Source organism: Hemicordylus capensis, chromosome 4, assembly GCF_027244095.1.
Source record: "Hemicordylus capensis ecotype Gifberg chromosome 4, rHemCap1.1.pri, whole genome shotgun sequence".
NCBI lineage: Eukaryota > Metazoa > Chordata > Lepidosauria > Squamata > Cordylidae > Hemicordylus > Hemicordylus capensis.
Window position 1 is genome coordinate 257903765 of NC_069660.1, and position 7101 is coordinate 257910865.

Sequence of the window (7101 nt, forward strand, 5' to 3'; positions counted from 1 at the left end):
CAAATAGTTCTGCACATGCATAAACCCAAATATTTAAACTCTAATAATGAATAAATGACTGTAAGAAGAAATTATACATATGAACAACCACATGAATAAACTGCAAATAATGTATATAAGTCCATATTAAATTTGATAAATATTCCAACGTTGATGAAGATTCCAAATGAGTAATGACACGTTGATATAGTTAATGATGTCTGAGCATGCATGTAGAAAAATAAAGCGTCACAAAAGAGGAATAAAGCTTCTTGCAAAACTGGAGTCTGTGAGAAAATCCTTTATGGGCTAACCCGGGATTCTTAAGCCCATTTCGGGTGATCCTTCATCAGAGAGCACAATTATTCAACTTTCCTCCCATTTAGATTTACAATCTTTATAGAGGCGACCTTTCCTCTTACATCTTACTGAGGAGACAAAGAGAAGGCAGCACTGCTCAATTCTTATTTTGCTTCCATCTTCTTGCATAAAGGGAATTGAGTGCAACCTCACAAAACAAATGCTAATGTTGGGGATCATGATCACTCTTCCCTCTAAAGCATGTACACCTGTGCACGCTCACAAATTTGTTGATGTCCACTCAGTTAATTTTAGATCCCGCTCAGGATGAAGCAGGAAGGTCCCACTCTGAACGCATGTGCGTGCACACTGCCTTGATACTGCCACCCAGAACAAAACTCATTTCGCACACAGATGGATTTTTTTTTTTTTTAGAAAGAACAGTGATCAGGATTGCAGCTCCAAGTTGATGAGGAGTTAGTCACGAAACACCCATCTGCCTTAAATGGGTGTCTTTAGGGTCAGATAAACTGCATCCTAGAGTACAAAAAGTTAGATGATGTACTGCAATTACAATATGAACAGGAGTCAGCACTGTAATGCTGCTGCAAAAAAGACTTGTGCAATTTTAGTATTCCATTAATAGAACCATAGTTTCCCAGTCACAATAAGCAATAGTTCCACTTTATTCAACACTAGTCCAACCCCCATCTGGAGTATTATGCCCAGGTGCCACACTGAGTGCATGGAGAAATTGAAACTGGTTCAGAAGAGAACAAAGATGGTCAGAGTTCTGAAAAAAAGCCCTAAGAGGAAAGGTTAAGGCAACTAAGAGTTTATTCTCACATGCAGCATAACCCAAGCTAGGGAAGCCCGGACTGGGTTAGGCTGTGCATGACAACCGCTAGGATCAGGCGCCACGCTGCCAAACCCAACTTTCTTCCCTGGCTTTTAACTACGGTTAAGGGTGCAAGTACACCTTTAACCCCAGCTAACTGCTTGTGTGGCTACCCGGGCTGCTTGCAGCCCAAGTGGACACAGAGACGGGTGCCTAGAGTGCCCATCTTCCGGGGGATTCAGTTAATGTATCATGCATTGTGGGATACCAGATGCCATGCAGCTCCCAGGAGAGCTCCACAGCTTGAGTAAGCCAGCTGGGGAAGGTAGCACAGCTTTTCCCCCAACCTACACACCTTCCCTCCCTGCCTCCAGTCATGTGAACAGCCTCTAAATATGTTTCGCCTGGAGAAAATAAGACTGAGGGAGGACATGATTACACTTCAATACCTAAGGGCTCTCACCCAGAAGATGGCAAAGACTTGCTTCTCTGTTATCCAGATACTAGATCTAATGGTCTTAAGTTCCTGGAGTGTAGATTTAGGTTGAACATTAGGAGAAACTTCTTACCCATAAGAACAGTTAGACCTGGGTTGCATAACTTCAACCTACCAGTTGTTGGGATGATGGAAGTTGGATTACAACCCCCATTATCCCTGACAATTGGTCAGTGTGTCTGAGAATGATGAAAGTTGTAGATCTCAGCAGCTGGCTGACCAAAGCTGTGGAGCCCTGAATAGGACAGTGGATCCAGTTACATAAGGGTGGTGGTGATTGCTCTCCCTCACTGAAAGACTTTAAGCAGAAGCTAAAGAGACATTTGTAAGGCATGTTCTAATACTGAGGAAAGAGTTGGTACAAGACCCCTTCAATTCTATCATTTAACACTTCCAAGTGCTTTCATTTTTACAGAAGGCATGACCAGTATTCCCTGCAGCAGGGATTCCCAGATGTTGTTGACTACTACAATACTCATCATCCCTAGTCAACAGCCACTGAGACTGGGGATGATGGGCACCTGGTTACAAGAAACACTGGGCATGACTATATAGTAGCGATTAAAACTTGATCAGTGCTGGAAAAAATTCCAGGCATCTCCTCAATCAATCAAATGCCTAAGAATTTGTTAACAGAACTTAGGAAGTTCTCAGCCAAGCACAGAACACGCACAGAATATTTCAATACTGGCTTCTAAAAACTGAATACTTTAGTCTAAGTCTAGAAATCCAAATATGCACCCAGCACTGAAAGAATGTATAAATATTGCTTTACTATGTGGGAACACAGAGCTGTATTTTAACTCCAGTGTGCATGGAAAGAGATTCCCACATGGGAACTTCCTGCCTTCTCCCCATAGCACACCTGCACAGTCCCTGAAAATCCACTTCTTAAGTGCATTCTGTTCATGCAAATTGTCCTTACAATACAATCCATTTAAAAATTGAGTTGTTTGTAAAGTCAGAAAGAGAGTACTATCTCATATAGGGCAAATGTGATATGAATGACAAGAACAGAATTGGGAAATAAAGTTAAAACTAAAGGTATTCACACGTTATGTCAATGCTGTGTGCAGTGTGTGTACACACATACAGTAGGAATGTGCATGAAACCGGCGACTGCCAGTTCAAAGGTGGTGGGGTAGAACCAGGGATATGCTCTTACCCCCCCTCGCTCTGTGTTTCCCCCACCAGTGCTGTGATAAAAACAGTACCGTGGGGTGGCAGCATAGCTCCTTGCTACCCCAGTGCATGTCAGACTGAAGCACCCAGAGAAATACCCAGTGCACGTGCATGACCTATGCATGTGCACCGGGTAGTTCCAGAGGTGCTTCCGGTCCGATGTGCACTAGGGTGGCAAGGAGGTATGCTGCCACCCTGCAGGACCATTTTTAAACAAAGTGCCAGTGGGGGGGAGAGAGCATCCTCCTCAGTCCTTAAAGCTATCCCCCCCACCTTCGAACCGGCCGTACCACTGAACTTTCAAACTGGTTCAGAGGTCCATAAAAGGGCCTCCAAACTGGTTCATGCATATCCCTAATGTACAGATCTACATACACACAGTTCAAAATGAACACATGTACATGCATACAGACACTTGAATGCAGTGCAATGTCATTATTATTATTATTATTATTATTATTATTATTATTAATTCAATTTCTATAGTGTTACTGTAAGCTATGAATGCACTTGTTTACCAATTCACTTGATTCCCCCCCTTGAATTTTACCAACAGCAAGCCTGCATACAAGATCACATTTTCAAGGATTCTTAAATTTAAGGATGCAAATTCTTTCCTCCACCACCTCAACAGAGTTTACATGTTGTCTACACAATTTAAATAGTGTGTTTACATGTAATGCCAAACTCGCGATGCCAAAGGCAATTATAGTTTAACTAAAAGCGTAAAAATTTCAAAGCATCAAGACAATATTGAATACCATGAGTATATATTGCTATACTGGAGTTTTTCACAAAACACATACTTTAAATTATTGAAAAAGATTTTAAAACAATGAGAATCCCAGTTCTGTATTGGCACAATTAAACACTGAAGCCAAAAGATTATTATAATACATGGTATATAATACATATATGCAGCTACAATTTCATGCTAGGTATACAAACACCTGGAGTGTTCCTAAATCAATGAAAATGTGTTATTTCAACAGTACCATTGTCTCCTTCCTGCTATGTAAAAAATTAAGGATTTGATCAATATTATATGAAGCATAGTGCAACAAAAAACCAAACCAACCTTCAAGAAAAATCTCAATACTTCTCTTGTCTCTAAATACCCATTTTAAAAACCTAGAAAATTCACTAACTGCTAGTACAACTACAGCGATAAAGAGTTGATTGTGCACTGTACATTGTTCTATACCACACTAAGAAAAAAAATATGGAAATGAGCTTTGCACACAGAATTAACTGCACCAGATTCTTCCTTTCTCTTTAAATTCACAAACATTGTGGGGTGTTTTTTTTTTGTTTTTGTTTTTTTAAACCCTTAACTTTAATACAGCATATGCTATGACTAAACTACTTAAGTACAACTCTGAAACAGTGTCCTTGTTATGGTGCTACAATACAATGGAAGACATTTCTAGTAAGGTTTATGTAACACATCTTAATCTTATTACTATCTCTGATGATACATACAACATACAACAAAACCCTCAATAATGTGGGCCTGAGCATCTGTCAGATAAATGACAGCATGAAAAAAGTGAAATTAATTTGAGCAGCACACCATAAATGACTAGTTCAGAAAAATAAACTTCTTCCCAACTGAGGACACGCATCTCAAAGGGTGGAAATTAAGGGACATGAAGGGAAAGGCGCAAATACAGCTTTGCAAGTGACAGAATCATTCTCTGCAAAGAGAGATGCTTCAAAAACTTCTGCATTTCAGTCGAAATTGAAATTCTGTAAAGTCCACAGTAATTGTGCAACTCCAACTGTTACTACAGAACAACTTTTGTGACAAATTCAGCATAACCTACATATCGCTGAAACCCATCTAAAAGGTAAAGTGTAAAGGTAAAAAGATGATGCCTTTCATCTTCCTATATCACTGCTGCCTGATATAGGTGTTTCCCATAGTTTGGGAAACATACCTACTTTCACTTAAACTAGCTACAATTAAGTCAAAAGAATTACACTGGCTTTTGGGTGCAAGCATGCAGGATCACTAACAAAATTCACTTATTCCCCAATATTTAATTCCTCTGCCAAACAGCCTGTCATTTTTTCAGATATTTGTAATGGGTAACAGTATGCTTACATATGGAAGATAACTAAACAGATAGATTGCCATTGCCAGCAGTTGTAAATCTGCAAACCTCCTAGTTTGGGGTCACAGAAGAAACCCAGGTCTATTCCAGAACTAAAGCTAGTAATTTACGCCAAGTCTTCCTGAAACTTAGGCTGGAATCGTGTGTGTGTGTGTGTGTGTGTACGTGAGCACACACACGAGAACAAGACCTAAAGAACATAATGATACTTCCTTCCGAGTAAACATGCAGAACACTGTAGTTAGGCAGTACACAATCAAGCGTGACTTGGCATTTACACATAGCCTTCAACGCAATCAAAACAGCAAGGAAACTTTGGGGAAAGACCAGCTCTTTGTCCGCAGAGACGATGACTTTAAACCAGACCGGGACAAACAAAAACAAGCCTCAAAGCACGTTGCCTCCTTTCAGCCACAAGGCGTTGTAGGCGGGGCTGCAAACTTAAGGACGGGCTGAGTCATCCCCCTTGGGGTTGACTCTAGGGAAGAAGAGGGTCAGCCCGCTCCTCTCCGAGCTGGGCGGTGAGAAACCGGAGAAGACACCGGAGGAGGAAAGAACCTGGATCCTTTTCCCTACTCCCAACCCCGCAGTTTCTACTGGAGCGGCTTTGCACAGGGATCCCCCTTTAATGCCCACGAGGAAGGGTTCCGTCTCGATAAAATATGCCCACCCCAGGTACGCGGACCTGTCAGAGCCAGCCTCCCTCCCTCGCTCCGGCCGCCCCGCACCCCCAGCGGAGAACATGCGGGCGTTGGTCGCCCCGGTGACAGCAGCTGCCGTGGTCAGCGCGCTCCCCTCCACTCTTCGACGCGCCGTCCTCCCTACTCACCCAACGGAGGCCGCAGCAGCAACAGCTGGGCGGCCCCGCGCACCATCCCGTGCCGGTGACCGGCGGCCAAAGGAGCTCCCTTTCCCTCCGCCTTCTCCTCCCTCCTCTCGCTGCGGCGCCACAGCAGGGCAGCTTCGCGTCCGCAGCCACCTGGAGAGAGGGGCGGGAGGCAGAGGCGGCGGGCGCAAGAAACAGCGGGGCTCTTGGCAGGGCGGCGGGGGGGGGGGGGGACGCCGGGCGCTTCTCGGGCCCCGCTCGCTTAGCGCAGCCCTCGCCGCCGCTGTTTGTTATTGTCGTCACTCTCTTCCGCCGCAGTGCACTCTGGGAAAGGCATAGGCCGGATGAGCGTGGGAGGTGCAACCATAGAGAGGGGAAGGCCGCTCGGCGGATAGAGTGGCAGCGCTGTTCCCTGGAGGACCACGGCAGGAGGTGGGAGGAAGAAGATAGTACCTGGCCCGTCCGTCCGCTCCCTGATTGAATCAGCGCTCAGGAAGAAAGAGGGGCTCGGCCTGTAGTCTTAGTGGGGGCCACTTCCAGTCACAGTACAGTGCGGGATGCGTCCTTCATCTTTCTCACGCATCCTCCCAGGCCGGGGCTGTTGCTCACCTCGGGCTGTGAGGCGTTCAGAGTCGACGAGAAGCCTAAACCAAGAGTGCGTGCTTGACTGTTGTTGATCTGCGGGGAAGGTGGTTGCACTGACGTCTTTTGGGTGGTGGTGTTAGTGAATAGTTGTGGTTGTTTTTTAAATGTATAGTAAACAAAACTTGCTCCAATAACCGTAAACACAAGTCCGGAGAGAGGTTTTGTTCTACAAAGACAATTATTCTCAATGATGTGTACTTCACAGATGTGGAGGCGAAGTTGATGGAGAAATGTAGCACAGCATGAGAAAGCGTCCCTGAGATACTGTGAGTTTGGCAAGTTAGGATGGGGTCAGGCGGGGCTGTCTCTTACCTTCTGTGAAGCCCAGGGGAAATTGCAGGGGCTCCCATGATGATGAGTCACTACTGTCTCTGCCCTGCTAGAACTAGAAGGGCCTCTTCTGCTGTGCTACAGTGCAGTCCCTTGCTGCAGGCACTGGGTGCTGGACAAGTAAGTGTCCAATTGCCCGAAGCCCCCTGCCCCCATTTAAGACAGCTCTGTAACCAGAAGGGTTTTATTTGGGGTGGTTCAAGATAGCAAAGCCAGCAGAGTTCCCTGTTAAGACCTTTCCTCTTAAAACCAAGGGATGGTGTAAAAGGTGGAAGGGCATGGGGTCAGAATGACCTCTTTAAAATCAAACTGGATCCCTAAATTAGTGGGGTGTTTCAGAGACACTTGAGAACAATATTTTAGAATTGAAATCTGCCCAATACTATAC

The 7101-nt window shown here is 44.6% G+C and overlaps 1 protein-coding gene across 2 annotated transcripts in view; it reads right to left on the bottom strand.

Annotated features, from left to right (window-relative positions):
• The window catches only part of RB1CC1 (RB1 inducible coiled-coil 1), a 126038-nt gene extending 120047 nt beyond the window's left edge, over window positions 1-5991 (bottom strand). Inside the window, exon 1 of one of the 2 annotated variants that reach the window (XM_053246516.1) lies at window positions 5742-5991. The gene's annotated coding sequence lies outside the window, so the exon portion shown is untranslated. The remainder of the gene's footprint in view (window positions 1-5741) is intronic. The other variant, XM_053246517.1, reaches the window with a different exon arrangement.
• Between the last annotated feature and the right edge of the window lie 1110 nt (window positions 5992-7101).